A 20,662-nucleotide genomic window follows, 5' to 3' on the forward strand; every position below is an offset into this window, starting at 1 on the left:
CTCAGTGCGACATGGTTCTGTATATGTCAATCATCTCGCATTCTCTGACTCACAGCTGAGCAATGCCACAAGAGGGGAGGAAGTGTACAATGATGAATAACGGATATGTAAGAGTTGTTGCAAGGCTATAATCCTAATTAGGATACAGCTGATCAGGAAATGCACCACCTGGGACTATACTGAGCCAGACAGACTAGACTAGGATTGGATTTCGTCTTTGACCTTTGATCAGTCGGTTGACCTTCAGGCAGGATTTTGATACGATGCTATAACCTCAGCCTTCCATGGTGGGGAGGAGGGAGCAAAACAAAAACAATAGCCAGGGTGCTCGCTCCAGATTATGAACCCTATAGTTGATACTGTGAATGGAATTTTCCAGAACCACAGAGCACAATCAAAGCCATGTCAGACACGGCAGACAGCTTATCAGATAATTAATGGTGTAGCCCTCATGATATAAGTACTGGAAATCAGTGGAAAGTAAATCACAGGTAATACTCACCTGATTATCTGCTTTCAAAGCCCATTGGCTGTGGAAGTCTTTAAAACTTTGCCTTGGCCTTACTCATAAAGGATGGAGACTTGAGGTGATCCAGCAGTAGCTTTGTACAGCCATACATGAGGATGGGTTAACAGTTTGAGGATGGGTTAACAGTTTGCGATCTTGTGAACTATCCATTACGATAACTAGCCTATAATCAACGCAAGGCATCAGTCATTCAATGCAGACTGCTTAGATTGTGTAACAAGACAAAAAGTCTTAATTCTCTGTTTTATTAAAGTTGTGGAGATATTCCTTGCGATACAGCGTGGAAAAGAAATCCCCTGTTGGATGTTACATCATTTGCTTTTTTCTGCCGTTCGAAAATCTTCAAGACTTCAATACATTTGTGTCAGGGTATTCTGATTGTGATCCCTGATTGTGTGTACTACCACTTTATCAGATATGATCTTCAAAGACCAGAGATTTTAAATTGGGACTTGGGGACTTCCAGCTCTGCCGAATCGCAGTTCAAAGAAAATCACAATATTGCCTTTTCTTGCCTTTTCTCAGAATGTCAAAGCTTTGAGGTCGCACCTTAGTTTGTGGGTGAATTCCAATGGTGGTGGAAATCACCCTCTCTGTGTTTATTAACCAACTTCCCCCTACTTAGTGTGCGTGAGCATGCATCCCACTGTCCCAACCAGGAGACCAGTGTTTATTTAGAGGGTGAGGCACTAAGGGACAAAATGCTAGCATTTGGCCAGAGCAGACACTATGGGCTAATCATCGCCTTTTCATAGAAAGATCATAGAAACCCTACAGTACAGGAAGAGGCCATTTGGCCCATCGAGTCTGCACCAACCACAATCCCACGCAGGCCCCGCTTCCACATCCCTACATATTTTAACTACTAATCCTTCTAACCTACACATCTCAGAAGCAATTTTAGCATGGCCAATCAACCTAACCTGCACATCTTTGGACTGTGGGAGGAAACCAGAGCACCAGGAGAAAATCCATGCAGACATGAGGAGAATGTGCAAATTCCACACAGCCAGTGACCCGAGCTGGGAATTGAACCCAGGTTCCTGGAGCTGTGAAGTAGCAGTGCTAACCACTGTGCTACCCTGCCACCCCTTTTAGTGGTAAGAGCGTAGTGTGCCAGGTGTACACGAGGTTAAAGAAGCAGGAGATTGGAGGTGGGAAGGGGGGTAAATGTAACCTCACCTGTAGTGTGGGAACTGACAGGATTGACCAGAATGCAGGGTGTACACCCCATTCCCTATTACTCTCCCTTGACTTTGTGTGGAATGTGAATCCAGAGTTACACTTGCTCCTGTCAATCCAATTCGTCCTACTTTTTTAAAAGCAAATTTATGCAGACTCTGGAATTTGAAACAAAAAAAGAAAATGCTGGAAATACCTCAGCAGGTCTGACAGCATCTGTGAAGAGAGAACAGAGCAAATGTTTTGACTCATCCAGATCCAAAACGTTGGTTCTATTCTCTCTCATGTGCTTACTTTCTTACTGTTCTTACCCCAGTCCAACATCAGCATCTCCATATCTATTCTCTCTCCAAGACACTGGCGGATCTTTTGAGATTTTCCAGCATTTTTCTGTTTTAGCCCAGCTTTCTTGCTCTATTCCCCATATGCCTGCAATTTTTATTTCCTTTTCAAGTATTTATCCAGTTTTATTTTGAAAGTTACTATTGAATGAGCTCTATTTCAGGAAGTGCTTCCAGATTATGGCAACTTGCTGCATAAAAAGGCATTCTCTTCACTTAACCCCTTTTGCTAATTATTATAAAAATGAGCAAAGACAGTTCCTATCGATGTTGCAAGCGATTTGGAGTACAGGAGCAGGGATGTGTTGTTGCAATTACACAGGGCCTTGGTGAGGCCACACCCAGAATATTGTGTGCAGTTATGGTCTCCTTTTCTGAGGAAGGAGTGCAGCGAAGGTTTACCAGGCTGATTCCGGGGATGGCAGGACTGATGTATGAGGATATTGACTAGATTAGGATTGTTTTCACTAGAGTTCAGATGAATGAGGAGGGGATCTTATAGAGACTTATAAAATTTTAACAGGACTAGACAGGGTGGATGCAGGATGGATATCCCAATGGTGGGGGAGTCTAGGACAGGGGTCACAGACTGATGATTTGGGGTAAACCATTTAGGACGAGATGAGGAGACATTGCTTCACCCAAAGAGTGGTGAGCCATGCAATTCATTGCCACAGGAAGTAGTTGATGTCAAAACATTGAATGTATTCAAGAGGAAGCTGGATATAACACTTGGGGCAAATGGGATCAAAGGTTATGGGGAGAAAGCAGGATTAGGCTATTGAGTTGGATGGTCAACCATGATCGTGATGAATGGCGGGGCAGACTCGAAGGGCCAAATGTCTGCCTCCTGCTTCTGTCTTTTATGTTTTGATCATCTCTCATTTCCCAACAAAACCAGCTGTGACAAGATTTCTGCTGTTTTCTCTTTCTATCTAATATTCTTCTCCAATATTGCTTCAAAAACAATGACTCAGTGTGTTCAGAAGCACTGATAGTCTGTGCAGTGATGACCTCATTGTATGTTTATGCACCTTTAAATGTAAAATTGAAGCTTCTCTCCTCCCACGTTGCCCCTTTTGAAAAAAAGAGACGAATGGTGTGACTCAGTGCTGCCTAGAAAGATCACAGCTGAAGTATACAATGAGGAAAGTCCCAGCAAAGATCACAGGCCACGGAGTGTGCTAGAGACTTGTAAAATACAATTCACAGATGAGAACTGGGATTTGCTGCCATGGAACTCGGCCAGGAGCCTAACAGTCCCTGTCCAATTCTGTGCAATTGTTCACTGATCAATTCTAGGAAACAGTGCACGTTTGAAGGTGCATAAACTACGTGAAGACGTTGTTGCACAGTGCGTGCCTCTGAACAAAGTGTGCCATTGTTTTTGAAGCAGTAACAGAGAAGAATACTGTTAGATAGATGTCGAAAACAGCAGGAATCTTATCACAGCTGGTTTTATTGGGAAGTGAGAGGTGATAGATCTAGATCATGCTCTTTATTAATGCCATATTTTAAAGTGTCATTCTCAATGATTGGAGTTGCAGTACCGAGAATGTAACAGATGCATTGATTTGGTTTTCTGTCTTTGGGTTCACCTTGTTTCTTTCCTATGCTCTCACTCATTTGCTTTTTCCATCTCTCTCTCTCGTCCTACTCTTCTCCCTTGCTCACTTGCGTTCCATCTCTCCATCCCTCTCTCTGTCTTTCATCCTCCCTCCTGTCTCACTTCTCTCCCTAGCTGCTCACTTGCCCATTCTGCCTCTCTAGCTTTGATAATCAGCGGGACTGCTGACATGGCGCAGGGACCATCTCTTTTCGCTTGTTGAACCTCAGCCGTCTCTGCCTTATGTGCTTATGGTTTGAAATCAGGCCAGCAGCTATGGGGACATGGCAGAGTTTCCTTTTGATAAGTTAAATGAAAAATAAATCTAAGCATGCAGAGTATGATGGAAAGGATTGTGAGAGTTGACCTTGTGTGAGCCCCAGAGCTAGTCCAAGGTTAGTGTGTCTCCTTGGTTTAAATGCTAAATCTTCCATGTAAATCATCTGACTTTAGTAATGTTTTCTACGCTATCTGCAATTACTTCCCCGTCCAGTGAAAAGATCGGAAGATAAATTTCCATTTTTTTAAACTTCCTTCTTTACGTTTTGCATGAGTAATCTACTCAGAGAGTCAGAGCATTGGAGATCATTTGTCTAGAGAATTTCCTTTTTCAATTAATAGGATTACCCTTTGTTTTGTCCTGTGAGAATGTCACTAACCCTTAGTGCACCAAAAACTAATTCATTCTTACTGCGTACAATCTCCATTTGTGTCACTGTTCAAGGATAAAAAAAAGGATGGTGTACTGGGATAAAACAATGGTCATTTGCAGTTCAGTGTAACATAGTGTGATGATGCATTTCTTCTGGATGCCCTGTAGCAGATCACCATTATAATGATGAAGGGCAACCTCAGGTTATAATTAACATTCATTTGAGAAGTGCAATTGTGTAGTTGACTCCACAGGAATGTAACAATGGACAGTTATATATATAATGGAGCAATGGACAGTTATATATAGTAGAGCAATGGACAGTTACATATAGTGGAGCAATGGGCAGTTATATATAGTGGAGCAATGGGCAGTTATATATAGTGGAGCAATGGGCAGTTATATATAGTGGAACAATGGACAGTTATATATAGTGGAGCAATGGGCAGTTATATATAGTGGAACAATGGGCAGTTATATATAGTGGGGCAATGGACAGTTATATATAGCGGGGCAATGGACAGTTATATATAGCGGGGCAATGAACAGTTACATATAGTGGGGCAATGAACAGTTATATAGGGTGGAGCAATGGACAGTTATATAGGGTGGAGCAATGGACAGTTATATAGGGTGGAGCAATGGGCAGTTATATATAGTGGGGCAATGGACAGTTGTGTATAATGGAACAATGGGCAGTTATATATAGTGGGGCAATGGACAGTTATATATAGCGGGGCAATGAACAGTTACATATAGTGGGGCAATGAACAGTTATATAGGGTGGAGCAATGGACAGTTATATAGGGTGGAGCAATGGACAGTTATATAGGGTGGAGCAATGGACAGTTAAATGTGGTGGAACATGGGTAGTTATTATAGTGGAGCAATGGATAGTTATATATAGTGGAACATAGGCAGTTATATATAGTGAGGTAACGGACATTTATATATAGTCTTTTTTTAATCCTCCTCCAATTTATTTGTAATTAAGAAGTGAATATGCAAAGCACAAATACTGGAATTGCCTTGTGATTTCTTTTCTTGCTGCATTTTCACTGCAGCATTGTGGTTGAGCAACATATCACGCCACTGTAGGCAAGGATTAACTAGCAGGCAGTACTAGCTAGTCCTTAGCTCCAGCTAATTGCCAGTCTATGATCAGCAGTTTGATACGCTACATTGGCCTTATACAGAATGTAGTGTTTGGAGTAGTTGTGAATAGGAACCTGAGGTAAATTATACAAGGCACCTGCTTATCTACTTAGCTTCCCCACCTCCCAAAAAAAGAATTGGTTAAGAAGTCTGGTGAAGAGGAACCTACCAGATAACCACCAGCTGACCATCAACCATTTAACAGCCATTGATAGGCTAGAGGCGGGTCACCCACCATCTCAGAGAACTACCGACTAATCAGAGATTGCCAACTTTCAGTACTTCCAAACAAAGTTGTGTGACAATGATCAGGACTTAGGTCAGCATTAGGGGGTCCCATCAGATGCCAGGTTGGCAGACTCCAGTGAGAGACTGCAAGAAAAGTGGAGGGGATGGGGGTGATGGGGTGTCTGAGGGCAATGGAGGAGAGCAAACTATGGAAGGGATGGATTGCATCTTGGAGGAGGCCCTTTGACAGGGTGCAGGAGGGGCCTTAAAGGAGGGCACCTGCCTGGCACCTGCCCTCACAGCCAAATCTGCTGGGCTGGTTTTTGGCATGCATCTCTCCCATGACTGGTTACATCTCAGCGGGAGCCTACCTAACATTCTAATTTACCTACCAGCAGACAAGTGCCCAAAGCCACTCCAACTGCTGGTCTAATTATAATGGGGACAGGGGCAGGTGGGTGAATGGCTGGCAGGTCACCCACTGGACTTGAACTTCCCACCATTAAACCCATCAGTGAGCACAGCCTAAAATTCAGCCCTCTAATTTTGCATTAGAAAAAGCAAAACACTGCGGGTGCAGGATTTATGAGATGAAAACCGGAAGTACTGGCAAATCTCAAGTTTAGGAGCATGTGTGGAGAGAGAAAGAAATCTAACATTTTGAATCCAATCTGACTTCTTCGGAACTGAAGAGAAGTAGAAATAGTTTAATGATGATGGAAGAAAGTTGGGAGGTTGGTGGTGGGAGGCAGGTGTCAAGTTTATTTATTAGTCACAGTGAAATTCACCTAGTCACCACACTCTGGCACCTGTTCGGGTCAATGCACCTAACCAGCACGTCTTTCATACAGTGGGAGGAAACCGGAGCACCCGGAGGAAACCCACACAGACACGGGAGAATGTGCACACTCTACACGGACAGGAAATCAAACCCAGATCCCTGGCACTGTGAGGCAGCAGTCTAACCACTGTGCCACCATGCTGCCCCACATGGTCAGGTGGTTAAAAAAGAAGATTGAGTGTAGGTTACGGTACAAGGGAGATTATATGCCAAAGATGTTGTGGAATAAGACAAAAGATGAGGTAATGCTAGTGGTAAAGAAACAGTGTTGGTCCAGAGTACTAACACCAGGTTAAAGGTCAGTGCTGTCCGGAATCATGAAGTCATTCCAGTTCAGTGCCTGAAGAAAATGAGCAGCATTTTCCAGCCCCTCCGTGGCATGTTTTGTAGTAGTGCAGGCAGCTTCAGCGGGATCTTCCAGTCTCACCGATGTCTACAGTGTTTTTGTATGGCTCACCCGTCCTACAGCCGGGGGAGCTGCTGTGGAGGTGGACCAAGAGATCCCTCTGTCTTCAAGGGCCAGAAATTCCTGCCCATCATTTTATCCCATTTTAAAAAAAAATTAGTGCAGAGCTCCCACACACAGGAACAGAATATCCTTTACCTCACCCGTCACAGGTGAGGGACACCGCCAGTTAAACTTGGATTAGGTACATGAATATTTGGGAGATATTTATTTATGGAAACAATATAATAAATATTTCTAAATCCACGCCTATACAGCATGACTCACAGCCTTGACATGTGCACAGTGCATTTCACTGTAGAACATCCATGAAGAGTTTCCTAGGGGGTAATTTTCACTGAGCTGGAGACCCAGAGATGGGGAATAACTCCAGTTTTACAGCCCATCCAATATTACTTTCCACTGACTTCAATTGAAAGTAAAATCCATCTCTTAGCAAAACAGTAGTCTGACCCACACCCACCCTATATCTACCTGCTAAGTTAGTATAAAAAATCCCCTTTGTTTACTTTCAAATAATCTTTTAAAGTTTCATTGCTCAGTTTGTACTTTCCATTTTCTGCATGGATTCTGCCTTGTTCAGTCTGATTCAAGGTCTCCCCCATCCCTCATCCACTATATTGAGTTGTTTACTTTTTTTTGTGAAGCAGATCCAATCTTTCCAATAATACCTGTACATAACAGTTTCCAAAACGGTCTTCTTTCTCATGCATGACTTCGATTTCCGTTTGATTTTATCTGTACTGATGCATTGTAGATTTTAAGTTTGTAATTATAGCACTAACTGCACTTCGAAGATTCAGACTTCGAACTTGCTGACCCTTCATTGTACAACCGAGGGAAGGTTGGGATTGTCAGTGTCGCAGTTGTCAGAGGAGATATTAAACTGCCCTGTCAGATGCACAGAAGATCCTCTGGTACTATTTGAAGATGAGAAGTGATGTTCTTTCAATATCCTAACCAACTTTCATTCCTCAACCAGCACTTAAACCAGAGAATCATAGACTCCACACAGCATAGAAGGAGGTCAATTGGCCCATCGAACCTGTAGCGACAACAATCCCACCCAGGCCCTAACTCCATATATTTACCCGACTAATCCCCCTGACACTTAGGGGCAATTTATCATGGCCAATCAACCTAACCCACACATCTTTGAAAATCAGATCATTTATCTCATGCTAATTTTGAATGTTAGAGTAAAAGATAAATTTTATAAATTGTTTTACTTTTCCAACTTTGTATAGTATCATTTGTTTGTTCAAAAACCATGGGATCTTATGGCTTTATTCTCTTAACAAATATTTGGGACCACAAACATTAAACAAGAAGTTACTACTCCCTAACCAGATCACAACATAAATTTGGGGGGGCTGGTCCAGGACGAAAACAAACAGTGTCAATGTCGGTTACCTTTCTTATTCTTTGCCAACTAAATCTGTTATGATCCTGTTAGGGACCATTAACGGTTAAATAAAAAATCCAAACCCCAGCAATTAACTGGTAGAACTAGGCCACAAGATTTCACAAGAACAAAGCTTTATGGTGTTTTTAAAGAGAAATTAAACAAAACAAGTACCACTAATTTCAACATTAAAATTTATAAAGACTCACACTATAAGCACCGTTTTACTTTTTACTTCCCAGCAAGATTTCTCCTAGCTTATAAAATCTCGATGGTTCATTCACATTTCCTGGGAACAACCCAAAAGGTATGCCACACCCTTTAGATTTCACTTCATATTCCACATTACTTGGTTATTGTTCCATTAACTTTTGGCTAAGTGATCCTTTAATTCTCTTTAAAGACCGCATGACTATGGACTAAACTGCTCATCTGTCCGCAAACACACAGATAAATTATGCAAAAGAACCTTCTAACTAAGGTTCCACCCTGATTCAGTTTCTCCATGGCAACAAGGCACATTTTGGACTAGAAATGCAAAATGAATTATTTTTACCTCCAGATCAACTTTTTGATTCCGTAGGACATATGAATAATTTATATCGTTAATGGAATTTATGACCCTTTCTCTATATTCCCTGGCTCTACCATAACCTCAGAGATAATTCCAACCTTGAAAGACAAACGCAAGCAACTTCTTATGTGTAATATGCGCCAGGCTTGTTTGAATCCCATTTACTTCAGGATTGTTTATCCGTTTCTCAATCAGATGTCCCATTTTTCTGCAGTTAACACTTTAATTCCTAAAACTAAAAACTATATTCTCAAACAAATGAATTATGAACTAAGTATTCTCAACAAATTCCTCCTTCAGTCTTTTCCAACTGCGCGCCCACCATAATATACTGCCTTTCCAAAACAGCTCTCTCTGTCAGTTTTCTCCTCCCTAACTCTTAGTCTCTGCGTGTCCTTGTTGCTGTGCTCCCAAGTTTCAGCAATATCATGTACCCTGACTGCACATCATCCTTTCCAGGCTTTTGACTGGGTTACTCATATTAACCCCCAGCCGAATCCATTTCATATTTCATCAACACTTTTCTTCCACTGCAGGTACTAGCCATCCCTTGGAGATAAAGTATGTCCTGTTTAGATGGGAGCTTCAGAAACAGTTTTCCAAGTGGTCCGAGTGCTTTCTCAAGTTAATTGTTGAATCAAAAAAGCTGCAAATTTGCAGCATAGTATCCTGCAACTGTCCAACTGTGCCAGGATAAATTACAACTGCCATATAATCAAATTCTTACGTAGAGGTTTATTTATTAGTACCACAAGTAAGCTGACAACACTGCAATGAAATTATTGTGAAATTCCCCTAGTCGCCACACTCCGGTGCCTGTTCGGGTACACTGAGGGAGGGTACACTGGAGCACCTGGAGGAAACCCAAGCAGACCTGGTGAGAACATGCAAACTCCACATAGATAGTGACCCAAGTCAGGAATCGAACCCGGGTCCCTGGTGCTGTGAGGCAGCAGTGCTAACCACTGTGCCACCCTGCTGCCATGATGTGGAGATGCCAGCGTTTGACTGGGGTAAACACAGTAAGAAGTCTCACGGGTTTATTTGGTAGCAAACGCCACGAGCTTTCGGAGCGCTGCTCCTTCGTCAGGTGAATGGGGAGTTCTGATCACAAACAGGGCAATATAAAGGCACACACTCAGTTTACAGAACACTGATTAGAATGCAAGTCTTTACAGCTATCAGGTAGACAATGTTGGCTGAGTTGTAAGAGTATGTATCGTGTACCTGGTGGATGGTGTTCTCACGTGAGATGATGACATCCGTGTCGTTGATCCGGCATGTCTTGCAGAGGTTGTTTCAAACAACTGCACAACCTCAAACAGACTACTGTCCGAAGCAACCTACCCAGCTTTCAGGAGAACAGTGATCATGACACCACACAACCCTGCCACAGCAACCTCTGCAAGACATGCTGGATCATCAACATGGATGCCATCATCTCACGTGAGAATACCATCCACCAGGTACATGGTAAATACTCTTGCAACTCGGCCAACATTGTCTACCTGATACGCTGCAGGAAAGGATGTCCTGAGGCATGGTACACTGGGGAGACCATGCAGATGCTACGACAGCGGATGAATGAACACCACTCGACAACCACCAGGCAAGATTGTTCCCTTCCTGTTGGCGAGCACTTCAGTGGTCATGGGTATTCGGCCTCTGATCTTCGGGTAAACATCCTCTAAGGCGGCCTTCACGACACACGACAGCGCAGAGTCGCTGAGCAGAGACTGATAGCCAAGTTCAGCACACATGAGGACGGTCTCAACAAGGATCTTGGGTTCATGTCGCACTATTTGTAACCCCCATGACTTGCCTGGGCTTGCAACATCTCACTTCCTGTCCTGATAATACACATCTCTTTAACCTATGCTTAATGCTATCTGCACTCACATTGTCTGCACCTTTAAGACTTGATTAGCTGTAAAGACTCGCATTCTAATCAGTATTCTGTAAACTGAGTGTGTGCCTTTATGTGCTCTGTTTGTGATCAGAACTCCCCACTCACCTGACGAAGGAGCAGCGCTCCGAAAGCTAGTGGCATTTGCTACCACCGTACTGCCCCAGTAGGAAGAAGAATCTGAAGTAAGATGGCTGTCATGGCAATATTTATCATGCTCCTGTTCTCACGTTTTATTAATTGAAGAATATTTGTTGGAGGATTGTGGGCAAGTAATGGATGATTCATTATTGTAAGACACACACAGGTCATTCTAAGTTGTGGACGATGTGTAACAGCTGTGAAATTTCCCCTAAAGCAAATAACAGTCTCTGAGAATGGCTATGGATCTACCCGCACACCCCTTACAAGCTGAAATTGCTAGAGACTTAGCTTCAAACACCGTAGGACAGATACAGCCACTGAGCAGACCGAATTTGAGATTATTAGACTAATACAAGTGAGGATTTCCTCTCTAAACCTACTCAAAACATATCCCTTTTTATTCTGAACAAAACACTGCAGCGCATTGTCAATCCACCTGCCCTCTCCTTATGTCCTGTTTTGCAAAGACGTAGACAAATAGTGGAAGTTGGAATATTCCGTTGGATTCATGCCATTGAATAGTTTATTCGTGGACAAGCAAGATGAAAGCAAATGCTGTATTTACGTCACTGACTCTGTGCCAGTAAATGAGACCCATTCCAGAACCCAGGTGGCAATGAGATGGTTCTCGATAACCCTGTCTCCAATAAGTGGCTACTTACAGATTTGAACAAATGATTTTCAAGCTGTAGAAGCGAACCACGTCAAATATTGACGCACTCTCGGGGAGAGGACCGAAAAACAGTGCGAGCTACTGAAAGGAAAACAGCATCGCCATCGCAGAAAACACTTGTTAGTCGCATTCAACAGCAACAATCAGTTTATAACTTAACAGACGGAGAAAAAATATGGAAGACTAGTGTCAGCTAAATAGAAATTTAATCACCTTGTGAACTTTCTGAGACATAGAATCCCTACAGTGCAAAAGAAGGCCATTCAGCCCATCAAGTCTGCATTGACCACAATCCCAGGTCGATCCCCATTTACCCTAGCTAGTCCCCCTGACAGTAAGGGTCAATTTAGCATGGCCAATCTACCTAATCTGCACATCTTTGGACTGAGAGGAAACCAGAGCACCCAGAGGAAACCCACGCAGACCCAGGGAGAATGTGCAAACTCCACACAGACAGTGTTCAAGCCAGGAATTGAACACAAGTCCCTGGCACTGTGAGGCAGCAGTGCTAACCACTGTGCCATAATGCTGCCCATGATTTCAGTTTGAAAAATGCTATTTGGGGCCACCATAAGATTAATAAATCTCTCAATGGGGAACTGTGCTCACAGAGAACACAATGATGGCATTGGTACGACAGCCAGATACACACAGCCAGATTCCACAATCAGCAGTAAGATCGTGAGCAGATAGTTGTGTCTTAATTTGATGTTGGCCGAGGAATAAAAATTCTAAATCAGAGAGCAGCTTTCAAGTTTTTAATAGATCAGATCGAAGGGTTTTTGAGGAAAAATTATATATATAAACATGAAAGGAAAAGGGAAAGTTTCTTGGGACAATGTGGGAACTCTCTCTGAATCAGAGGAAGTGGTAGGGTTAAGAGTTTTAATAAAATATGGTACCTTTCACAACATCATAACATACCGAAGCATTTCACAGCCCCCTCACATAAAGAGGGAGATTGCAACAGGAAAGCTTTTGGAGAAGTTTTACATCAACCCAAGCCTGCCACTAAATAAGGATTTTACCAATCCACCTGCGGCTCACCTCCCACCACACCAGGCTGTATGGTTGAGACTGCTGTGCCAAGGGATAACAGCAGAGGCTCTATGTCATCAAGAATAGAACCAACATGCCACCATTTTAATAACCTCTTCCTCAACACAGATCCCACAGACCACCCACCAGTTTCAACGTGCCGTGTCAACACTGGGCACTCTAAGCGTTTCCACGTTGGCCAAGATCTTTGCACAGCAAATTGGCACAAATGCATCTTTGCAGGAACCTGGGCTGTGGCTATGGTGCACCCCAATCAGCAACTCCTCATTGATGACTGTCCCTGACAAAATCCAAAGCAAGGGTCAGAGAGCCCCACTTAGCCACTGCGAAACGTACTATCTGGCTTGGTGATTATTGCACACACTAAAAAAAAACAGCCACTGAAGCAATTTTTAACTACAGCCACTGTTATAATGTAGGGCACACTGCAAGCTCCTGCAATGAGACCATCTGTTTTCGAAATGCTGTTTGGGGGAGAAATATTTCCCACGACACTATGTAGAACTCCCCTGCTCTTCTTCAGGTGGTTTCATGGGATTTCTTTTTACCACACGAGCTCCCAATTTTATATTCCATCCAAAAGATGAATTACCCAACAGTGCAGTGCTCTTGACCAAACTTTGTCCTGAGAGAGATCTGCACAAAATGCCTTTGTTAGCTAATCAAAAGTGGTGTAAATGCTGACTGGAGCTGTTATTGATGGCTTCAAGTGAGCTGCAGCTAGTGAATTTCAGATGCGGGCTGTTAGATTTTCACTGCCCAGCTTGGTATCTTATGCCACAGATAAAGTGCTCAGATAAACATAATTCAAGATAATGAAATGTAAAATGTGTCAAAGCTTTACAGCATTCTGCCTCAGCCACTTGGTGATGCTGTGTAATGGAGACACCCTCCTGATAATACACTGTGATAAGGGGCCTTCTCCCATTCTCCTTGTCTTCTGGAGTCAGACTGATTAACAAAGGGCCCAACCACACTCTTGCCTTTTCCTTCCTGCTTCACTGGAGGCCCAGCCTGGGTCTTCTCATGCTCTCCCATTGTCAGTCGGGGACAATCACATCACATTTTGACGTCAGTGCGAAACATGATTTGGCCTCTCGTGAGATTTTCCACTCCTGTCGCCAAAACCTGCCCTGAAGAAGGGGAGCAAAAAACCCCCAATATGATTGCTGATCCATCATTTCATAGAAATCATAGAGTCCATGCAGTGAGGAAGGAGGCCATTTGGCCCATCGAGCCTGCACTGGCAACAATCCCACCCAAACCCTATCTCAGTAACCCGTCTAATTCTCCTGACACCAAGGGGAAATTTAGCATAGCTAATTAACCTAACCTTTGCACCGTCGGAGAAAACCGTAGCACTCAGAGGAAACCCCCGCAGACACAGGGAGAATGTGCAAACTCCACATAGTCACCCAAGGCTGAACCCGGGTCCCTGGCAGCAGTGCTAACCATTGTGTCACCATGCCACAATGTATATTTGTGCATCTACACATATACAAAACAGATAGGATAAGGTTGGGGCTGGCACTGAGCCATCTGGTAAGCCAGTCTTCTTCATTGCCCTACGAATTCTTCAGTTCCATCTATGCTCATGTTAGCTGTTGTGCCATCCATGTTTTATCCTGCTGGTCTCTGGACAAAGACTTTGACAAACCACTGCAGCACATGTTGTCTCACGTAACAGCCCACCAAAACCATACCCTGTATATTCCATGTCCATGATGCCAGTGCCAAAAAAAATTCATAGCCACATGGAAGGCCAGAGGCTAAAACACCCCCAACATCCTTAGGGGTGACTCTAAATAGTACTCAGTCTTTTCAGGAACATCTGAATGAAATGGCATGGTGGCACAGTGGTTAGCATTGCTGCCTCACTGCGCCAGGGACCTGGGTTTAACGCCCGGCTTGGGTCACTGTCTGTGTGGAGTCTGCACGTTCTCCCCATGTCTGCGTGAGTTTCTTCTGGGTGCTCCGGTTTCCTCCCACAGTCCGAAAGGCGTATTGGTTCAGTGCATTGGCCATGCTAAATTCTCCCTCAGTGTTGCCCGAACAGATGCCAGAGTGTGGCAACTAGGGATTTCCACAGTAACTTCATTGCAGTGTAAATGTAAGCCTATACATGACAATAATGCATAAATTAGAATGCTGTGCCAAACCAGAGCTCAGCTATCTACTGCTGGGTTTCTTGCTGAGAGGAGTCAGAGGATTATGAGAAGTTTGATTGCTTTTCTGGAGAGCTGGCGAAAGGGGTTATTTTTCCTCCAATAGAAATGGGAAATGGTGGAAATATTCAGCATATCTGGTGGATCTGTGCAGAGAGAATCAGAGGCTGGAATCAAACCCAGGTCCCTGGCACTGTGAGACAGCAGTGCTAACCACTGTGCCACCATGCTGCTTGGTACTAAATTACTGGTAGTAAAACAGGATTCATATGCCAATAGAATATGTTTTGTGTTAGTTCAAGATATTCTCATGTGTGCATGGGATTGGTGTTTGCAGTGCTTGTGAGGATCAAGTCTTTTGGATGTTGCTGTCTGGATATCGCATAGGTCCAGATTCAAAGAAGTGGAACTGATTGTATAATAAGAATGACCATGTTGCGCGCCGTTATCTAACAAAGCTGTGGTTGTAAAGTATATCATACAGAAACCTAGACCTTCAATGAGCTTTATCACGAGAGGCACTGAGTACAAAAGTCAAGAGGTCTTGCTCCATCTACTGTTCAACCCCACTCTGGCTATGATTCTCAATTCTGGGCACCTGTTAGATGGGAGGGGGAGGGTTAATTGAGGGAGGGGAAGAAGGCACCCCAAACAGGAGAAGCACCAGGGCTCATGATTTCTCTTCCTGGCCCTGTCCTTGGCTGGCACGGTGGCACAGTGGTTAACACAGCTGCCTCGCAGCACCAGGGACCCATGTTCGATTCCCAACTTGGGTCACTGTGCAGAGTTTGTATGTTCTCCCCGTGTCTGCATGGATTTCCTCTGGGTGCTCCAGTTTCCTCCCACAGTCTGAAAGGTGTGCTGGTTAGATGCATTGACACGAACAGGCGCCGGACTGTGGGGACTAGGAGAATTTCATAGTAACTTAATTGCAGTGTTAATGTAAGCCTTACTCGTGACTAATAAATTTATTTAAAAGAGTGTCCGGGGTGTCAAGGAGTGTCCCTTCTACAGATGAAGCGGCAGGCTAATCACCTTAAACTCAGCAAATGAGGAGGATTCAGTTTGACTTCAGGGATTTGCATACGCTCAGTAAGTATTGATTGAAATTGGTCAGTACAATGGAGTGAACTCCCCAGCTCCCTGAGTACTGCCATAGGATCTTTTTACACCTATCTGATAGAGCAGACAAGGCATCAAATTACTGACTCCTCTGAAAGGTGACTTAGACTCTTATTGTGGACAGCAGGATAATACAAAGAGGGTTCCTTTTGCTGTTTTTCTGCCACACCGTCTAGAATTGAGCTGAATTTTGAGATTTCCTAGTTAGTTACTGAAGATTGATTGGCACTCCGAATCTGTGAGGCATCAGATGCCCGCAGGAGCAGAGAGCAGATTAGAAAAACAGCGGAGGAGGAAAAAAACACATGAAAAATAATAAAAAAAATACGTGTGAGTGGCAGTGTGTGCACCAGATGTCGCAGTTCAGTGCTGATTTTGTGTGGCGCTGCTGTCATGTGGTAAGCAACCTTAAATCAATCTGAGAGGTGGAGAGTCGTTGTCAGGCTGCCCAGGTCCATTTTAAAATTATAACCTTGCACATTCTGTCTAGACCTAAAAGAGTTAATGTTCCAGGAGTAATCCTTCAGTGAACTACCGCATTGTTAAATAATTAATTGGTTGTGTTGCTGTGTTACATCTGTGCTTAATGGTCTCTCACTGCAGTTAACACATTAGACATAGTCCACAAGCACAATTTAATCACTTAAATAGTAATTTAAGAAAAACATTTAAAACAAAAACATGTGTAAAATGTCTGCTCATCTTCTAAGGAAAGCACCAATGTCTCCTACTATTATTGAGCTACTGAAGGCAGTGGAGGTGGGGTCACTGAGTATTTTTAAGGTGGAAGTGGCTAGTTTCTTGTTAGGTGATGGAATCCAGGCAACTGGGGGGAAATGTGGGACTCAGAACACAAACAGATCAGCCATAATCTTACTGAATAGCAAAGTAGGCCCGAGGGGCTGAAATGCAGAGTAGGGATGAGGGGCTTAAAGGTCTACTTCTGCTCCTATCTCATGGGTGGAATTTGCCTAAAAATAGCAAGGGGAGTGGGGGAGTACACTTAGCACCATCATTCTGGCGGGGCAGGGCCTGATGGAGCTTGCAAGACCCTGATACCAGCAAAATGGAGGAGGGGGTTGAGTCACCCTGATGCCTGAGAGGTATGGGGAGGGGCTGGGAGTGGGTTGAGGAAAGTTGTTGACCCTCTGAGTTCAAGGGTTGAAGGTAAATCTCAAAGTAATGTTAAAGACCCCCCCCCCCACCCCCACAACCCCCAGTCCCCTCCCCCCATGGACATTAGGGCCCACGACAGACAAGGGGAATACCTCAAACTCTTGATAACAGAGGCCCAATCCTCTACCACCATTCAATGGTTGGGTCACTCCCTAGCCCCAATACCTCGCAGGCATCAGAGTGACTCAACCCCCTCCCCAGTGTTTGCTGACATCAGGGGGGCATGCACTCCATCTCTGCCAGCACAGGGGGCATCCCCTTTTTTTCAGTGTCTGCCCGCCTCATCACCATGCAGGCCCAACCCCCTCCCCTTCACCATTGTACCTTTGTTCTCCCCTCGCCCCACATAATGGAAACACCCCAAGTAGAAGTCTTGTCTACTGCCCTGCCATGCCTCTCACCTCCCAGGGGCTATACCCACCTCTGTGCCCAGGCATAGTCATCACAACCATTTTCATTTTTGAAAGTTAGTAGTGATTGCCCCTGACATGACATCACACTGGTGGGAGCGCAGGGGACAGGGGGGCAGGAAGCATTGGTGTTAAGCAGTTTAGTAACATTGAAATGTGTTCAAATTGATGGAAGTCAGGTTCATGCCCCTTCTGGTTGTGAATGTGATTATGTCACTGGTGTGAAGTGGGGAGGATCTCAAACTGAGATCTCTCCGAGGCAAATCCCATTGTGGTTCTCTCACGAGAGTTTGTGGATGTAAAGGGATTTGTGCCTATGGTGAACACGCTGAGAGTCGCAACCCATTTGCTCACATGCTCCTGTGTTTGTATCAATGGTATACCGATCTGAAAGGCTCAACCTCACCCAGACATTTAAGACACTCACTCGTGGCTTCTGTGTCACCATTGTTGTTTTCCCCACCAGTCCGTTCCCATTTTCCCAACAATATTGATTGGAATTTTCCAGTCCCTCCTGCTGGATTCTTCTGGTCCTGCTGGAGTTGCCGGACATTTGAATGGCTCGCCTTATTCACTGGGGTTGGGGGGGGGGGGGGTGGTGGTGGGATCCATTGTGGCCAGGCCAGAAACTCCTGGCCTTTTACTTCTGTTGGGTGGCAATTCTGTAGACCCTGATAGATCTCCAGGTTGAGTGAACATCAGTGTAATCTTAGATGATTGCTGAAACGAATATGTTTTCCTAAAGTGGCCACTACATCATTGAGCAGGAGCAGGGGCAGTATGGTGGCACAGTGGTTAGCACTGCTACTTCACAGTGCCAGGTACCCGGGTTCAATTCCAGCCTCAGGTCACTAGTTGTGTGGAGTTTGCACATTCACCCTGTGTCTGCATGGGTTTCTTCCAGGTGCTCCAGTTTCCTCCCACACTCCAAAGATGTGCGGGTTAGGTGGATTTGCCATACTAAATTTACCCTAGTGTCTGGAGGATTAGCAGGATAAATATGTGAGGTTACGGGAATAGGGCCTGGATGGGATTGTGGCTGGTGCAGATTCGATGGGCTGAATGGTCTCCTTCTGCATTATAGGGATTCTATGATTCTTACCCCTGAAGTATGCCAGCCAGGTGTCGTCCTGATTTAAGATCAGTGATTAGGAATTGAATCTAGAACTTTCTGTTCTATGTGGTTTGGCAACACACACATATCGAAAATTCACCCCATGCTGAAATCCAAGGTGCCCTTGACATTGCAGCCCAGGCCTTGTAACCATGGAGATGCAAACAGCAAGGAGCTGTTAGCAAAGCATCACTGAGAATCAGGCTGTTGCTGCAATTGCAATGGCCCACAAGTCAATGAGGAATGGATGGCCACCTGGGCCTTGGGGTCAGGAGAAGGGAACGTTGGTGCCTGGTGGGTAAAGGGGGTGGCCCACATTTTAAAATGGGGTAATTAGGAGCGTGGCCACTGGGGTAATGATGGGAGCCTTTCTGCCTGTTTGTACAACGTTATACAGTGTGAGCTTGATGCGTGACAAGTGAAGCCCTGTGGCAATCGGAAGTTGGCAGCGGGTCCTCTGGGACACGCAAGATCCTAATTTGAATAAATTATTCCGGCCTGTAAATGTTCTTGATGAGCGTTCCTGGCGCCAATGCATCCACCTCATCTAATATGGTGGGTGGCGCATTTCTGGTCAGAGATTGATGCATTCTTCTTGCCCACCATGTAAGGAGTTTAGTCAGCTATTTAACACACTAAAAACAGACACTGTGCAATTGAAGATCAGCAGCCTTTACAGTCAGGCTTTGGAGCAGCTTACCTCTTTTTTTTGACAACTTCAGCACACTAATCTACTAATAATGTTAATGAAACCAATATGGCGTGCAATTTCATTGGTTTAATTTTACAACCTCTACAAATAATCTTGATTAAAACAGCATGTTCAGTTGTTATTCTCGCCCCCTCCTACCAGTGTATTGCGTTGTGAATCTGAAGCTTTTTTTTAAACAGAAGTGGTCCAAATACAGCAAAGTATCTGCCATGAACACGCACTGCCATGTGTTCACATACATGACATGGCAGCAATCCAGTCACTTGATCACCCCAGGGCAGGCACTAGTTCTGCAACCTGGCCTTTTAATTTTGGCAGATAGGCACAGATATCAGTTCTAGACAGGGCATTTCATTGAACCTGGATCGGACTGCCATTCACAATGTTATTTCAAATTCATTCATGGGACATGGGTGTCACAGGCTGGCCAGCATTTATTGCCCATCCCTAGTTGCCCTTGAGAAGGTGGTGCTGAGCTGCCTTCTTGAATCACTGCAGTCCATGTTCTGTGGGTTGACCTACAATGCTGTTACAGAGAGAATTCCAGAATTTGGATCCAGCGACTGCAAAGGAACAGCAATATATTTTCAAGTCAGCACGGTGGGGAAGTGAACTTGCTGGTGGTGGTGTTCCCATTTATCAGCTGCACTTGTCCTTCTAGATGGAAGTGGCTGTGGGCTTGGAAGGTGCTGTCTAAGGATCTTTGGTGAATTGCTGCATTGCATCTTGTAGATAGTACACACTGCTGCTGCTGAGTGTCGATGGTGGAGAGAGTGGATGTTTGTGGATGTGGTGCCAATCAAGCGGGCTGCTTTGTCTTGGATGGTGCCAAACTTATTGGAGCTGCACCCCTCCATGCAAGTGGGGGGTATTCCATCACACTCCTGACTTGTGCCTTGTAGATGGTGGATAGGCTTTGGGGAGTCAGGAAGTGAGTTACTCACTGCGGTATTCTGAGCCTCTGACCTGCTTTTGTAGCCATTGTATTTATGTGTTGAGTGCAGTTGAGTTTCTGGTCAATGTTAACCCCAGTGGAGGTCAACCCCACTTGACAGTGGGGGATTCAGTGATGGTTACACCATTGAATGTCAAGGGGCAGTGGTTAGAGTGTCTCTTGTTGGTGATTGTCATCATCTTGCATTTGTGTGGTGTGAATGTCACTTGCCACTTCTCAGCCCAAGCCTGGATGTTGTCCAGATCTT

General features: G+C 44.4%; 1 protein-coding gene across 2 annotated transcripts in view; it reads left to right on the forward strand.

Moving 5' to 3' along the window:
- Window positions 1–20,662, forward strand: part of LOC145343928 (potassium voltage-gated channel subfamily KQT member 1) — a 694,268-nt gene that overhangs the window by 508,612 nt on the left and 164,994 nt on the right. The gene's annotated exons all lie outside the window — the stretch shown is intronic.

The sequence above is a fragment of the Carcharhinus amblyrhynchos genome, chromosome 6, assembly GCF_965287045.1.
Source record: "Carcharhinus amblyrhynchos chromosome 6, sCarAmb.v2.hapA, whole genome shotgun sequence".
NCBI classification, from domain to species: Eukaryota; Metazoa; Chordata; class Chondrichthyes; order Carcharhiniformes; family Carcharhinidae; genus Carcharhinus; species Carcharhinus amblyrhynchos.